Here is a 4638-nt window from a genome sequence, read left to right on the forward strand (position 1 = left end):
GTTTGGGGGGCATTTTCTGAAAGTGGGGCTGTTGTAAAGGCACGGGCACCCTCCTGGACAAACTGCCTCTAAGAAGCCAAGTAACATTTCTTTCTCTCTTTTTTTAATTTTTAAAATATATATTTTTATTGATTTCAGAGAGGAAGGGAGAGGGGGAGAGAGAAACATCCATGTTGAGAAGGCCTCCTGCCCGCCCCACACTGGGGACCGAGCCCGCAATCCGGGCCTGTGCCCTGACCGGGAATGGCGCTGTGAGCTCCTGGTTCCTAGGCGGACGCTCAACCGCTGAGCAGTGTGGGCCGGGCTCAAGTGGCATTTCTAGGAGCAGTGGGGTGACCCGACCTGCGGGTGAGGGGGGGAGTCCCATGGGATGTTCGCACTTTGCACTGCACATCCCTGAAGGGGTCATACAGCCTCACACCACCAGGCAGCCAGTCGGCCCCTTCCAGGCAGCGTGGCCCCACCCTGCAGTCTGCAGGCTGGTGAGACCGCATTTTAAGAGATAGGAGCTGATGATTTCCTAAAAGCAATGGATATGTCAACTGTAGAACCTAGAAGTGCTGTGCGGTCGTGGTGATGAAACGGGAGACAACAGACAGACAGGGCTGTTGGTGCAGCCGGACAGAAGGCCCGCCCGGTGGACAGGAGGCCCGCCCGGTGGACAGGAGGCCTGCCCAATGGACAGAAGGCCTGCCCGCCCGATGGACAGGAGGCCCACCCGGTGGACAGGAGGCCTGCCCAATGGACAGAAGGCCTGCCCGCCCGATGGACAGGAGGCCCACCCGGTGGACAGGAGGCCTGCCCAATGGACAGAAGGCCTGCCACCTGCATCAGGCACAGCCCTCGGTGCTGACACCTCCAGCCTCGAAGGGAGAACCTCCACATCCTGAGAGTAAGTGACTGCAAACCTGGAATTCGAAATCCAGCAAAAATAAATGTGCTTAAAAAATGAAGCTCGCCTTGGCCAGTGTGGCTCAGTGGACAGAGTGTCAGCCTGCGGACTGAAGGGTCCTGGGTTCGATTCCGGTCAAGGGCAGGTACCTCGGTTGCAGGCTCCTCCCCGGCCCAGGCCCTGGTGCAGGAGGCACCCAATCAATGTGTTTCTGTCTGTCTCTCCCACGCCCTTCCATTCTCTCTAAAAATCAATGGAAAAATCCTGGGGTGAGGATTTAAAAAAACAAAGTGAAGGTCTATGGATCAAATAAACTCACAGAAATTCTGTAGAAAAAAAAAAGGAGAAGGTCCAGTAGACATTTCAGAGAAACAAACTCTGAGAACATCTGCCATGAGGAGACGTGCCCTTCGGGAAGAGACGGCTACCAGGCCGGGGGCAGGAGGGAGGGCGCAAGAGGAAGCCTCGCGCGGAGTGGCCTGGACAATGTGTGGGTGGGGCTTGCGATATACCCAGGGAATTAAAATGTGTGACAGCGACAGCGACGTGGAGGCTGTGAGGGGAGTGACCGGAGTGTGGCCCCCTGGGCCTGTGAGTGTGACTCCGGTGAAGGGACTTTGCGGCTGTGATTAAGTTAAGGCTCTCGCACGGGGGATGATCTCAGATTATCCGAGTGGCTCTAAATGTCATCCTTGGGGGGAGGGGGAGGGGCAGACCTCAGAGAAGAGGTTTGGCCCAGCCACGTGGCTCAGTGGTTGAGCATCGACCTCTGAACCAGGAGGTCACGGTTCAATTCCCAGTCAGGGCACAAGCCTGGGTTGTGGGCTGGACCCCCAGTGTGGGGGGTGCAGGAGGCATCCGATCGATGATTCTCTCTCATCATGGATGTTTCTCTCTCTCTCTCCTCTCTGAAATCAATAAAGACATATTTTTAAAAAATTTTAAACAGAGATTTGCAGATGGTTCTGAAATGTGTACCTAGGGTTTGTCTTCATCAATAAAGCGAGGCAGCTGCACGGAAATGATTGTCACAAAGGGAGACGCTCGTGCTCACAGGCCCTGGAAACAGGAGGCAGGGCCACGGGCGGAGGGAGGGTGGGGGGTGCATGATTCCCCCTTCTCCTGGGAAATGAAGGTCATTTCTCTCTCCGGCTGAAAGGAGAGAAGGGAGCCAGGCAGGGCCCGAGGGCTGGCAGCCGTCTCCCGGGGATGGCCCCGTCCACAGTAGCATCAGGTTTTCCCCTTCTTTCTTCTCTTCAACAAAACACCTATTCTTTCTCTTAAACACAGTCTGGCTTGTGTCTCCAGACAGGCAGAAACGTTCCCTCCTCCCCGCACCGTCTGTCCGCCCGGCTCTGCTGTATCTGCTTGTTTTCTGTATCCTTGACTCTTGGGGCCTTGGTGCTGGAGAGACTGCCCCAAGCCCATGGCCCACCAGACTTGGGGCCGGCTAAGACTCCCCCATGAACACCTTTGATTGCAAATCAATCCATGCAGAGCCCGCGCCCACCAGTTCATCATCGCACCTCAAACACCAAGCTGGGTCCTGGACAGCGAGGGCCTGCCCTCCCTCCCCATGATACCACACGAACCCCCCTCCCCGTCCTGTGAAAGCCCCACTGGGGCTCTGGGCCACGCTCTCTGGGCTCCTGAGTCCGCCTGTGGGCACACACTGTGCTCCCCATGCGGCTCTGCACGGCAGTCACCTCTTCTCCTTCGAAGGCAGCTGCCTCTCTCTGTCACCGTACCATCTGACGGGAAAAGGTCCTGGGGACAAATTTTATTCTGTGTGTGTGTGTGTGTGTGTGTGTGTGTGTATCCTACCTAATAAAAGACAAAAAGGGTAATTGACCGTACCTTCGCTATGCTTCCCATTACCTAATCAGAGTGATATGCAAATTAACCGCCAACAAGAAAGATCCAGGATGACACCAATGGCCACCCCTTTTGAGGACCCACACTATACCTGTTAAAGGGCATCCACATCACATACACTTTAAATTCTTTAAAACAATAATTTGCATACTAGGCTCCAAGCGGTGGAGCGAAGCCAAATGTACCTGAGCCTGCCGAGCAGCGAGGTCTCGCGCCCCCTGGGATCGGCGGAGCCGGGAGGCATCATGGCCCTGGGATCAGCGGAGCCGCAAGGCATCATGGCCCCAGGATCGGCGGAGCAGTGAAGCCTGACAGCTGGGGGGAGGGGGCCAGAGCAAAGGCCTGGGCCCCAGGGGCCGGAGGAAAACTGGTGCCAGCAGCCAAGGGAAGGGAAGGCCTATTGCACGAATCTCTTCCTGCAACATGCCTCTAATACATATATGTATATGTATATAGACTTCAGAGGGCAGAGAGGGATGGAGAGGGAGAGAGTGCAAGAAACATCAATGATGAGAGAGAATCATGGATCTCCTGCCTCCTGCATGCCCCACACTGGGGATCGAGCACGCATGCAATCCGGGCCTGTGCCCTGACGGGGAATCGAACCATGACCTCCTGGTTCATAGGTCGACGCTCCACCCCTGAGTCACACCAGCAGCCCGGGCTTAGGGACGTTTTGGAACACAGATGCTGTGCTGCTGCTCGGGCGGTGGAGGAGGGGCCACCGGTGTGGGCACGCAGAAGCTGGATGAGGCAGGCAGTGGGCCTCTGGGGGACTTGGTCCTACCCACACCTGACACACACAGAGGCATGTGCTGCCCTAGACCCAGCCCCCGAGTCAGGGCTGTGAGACGGCATGGCCCTGGGCCCCTCAGGGACACAGTGGGTGCACACAGTGGCGTGGACTCCCAGGGCCACATTGTTTTGTAAAAATTGCTAACCTAAGACACTGTGACCCCGGAAGTCCCCACACTCTCTTATGTTCCCTCTGTCATGCTTCCGCCCTTGTTGGGGTGGCACTGGAGAGGCGGGGTGCCTTCAGGACCTGACTGAGGGGAAGTTGAGTTGTGGGATCATGGGCCAGGGTGAGCTGAGCATGTCCTCGATGTCACTTGCAGTCCCTTCTCTGCGTAGTGAGGTTAATGCCAGACATCCGGCACACAAACAGCATCAGGAGCACCCAGGACACTCCCGGAGAGGGCGAATCACACGGGCTGAGGGAAGAGGGTAAACAGGCTGCCGCCTCGACAGGAAAGGCTGAGTCGGCCAGATAAACTGCAACCGCCAGCGGTGTGGCCAGGCCACGGATCAGAAGGGGCATCTTAGAGGTCACCGCACCCGACGTGCCCTGAAACTCCAGCTGGCAGATGGAAGAAGCTCGACCAAGTTCTCTCCAAATCCGACAGCGGTCTTGACAGCGGAGGTGGTGCGACTGGTGCCGGAGCATCTGTAAAACAGCCGCCTCCATTTGCCTCCCGGCCACCTGTGCTGGAGGAACTCGATGAGCTTTCTCTTTGCTCCCTGGAAAATGACATTGCAAAATCATTGCAAAAAGAGACAAGACAAAATGTAGATTTAAAAGGTATCATTGCCCCAATAGTGTGTCTCCGTGGTTGAGCGTCGCCTACGAGCCAGGAGGTCACAGCTCCATGCCGGGGGTCAGGACACAAGCCCAGGCTGCGGGCTTGGTGGGCCACCCCTCCGCAGAGCCGGGTGCCCCGCGGCAGGGCTGGGGGTGGGACTCACTGCCGGGAGGGGAGGAGGGAGGCCGGCCGCTCGGCCTGCCCACGGGAGAATCGATGGGCGGGGCCCCTGTCAGGCCGTCCGCAAACAGACAGGCGGCGGCAGCATCCTGGCGGGCTGCAGGTCCA

This window comes from Myotis davidii, unplaced genomic scaffold (genome assembly GCF_000327345.1).
Source record: "Myotis davidii unplaced genomic scaffold, ASM32734v1 scaffold665, whole genome shotgun sequence".
Taxonomy (NCBI): Eukaryota; Metazoa; Chordata; class Mammalia; order Chiroptera; family Vespertilionidae; genus Myotis; species Myotis davidii.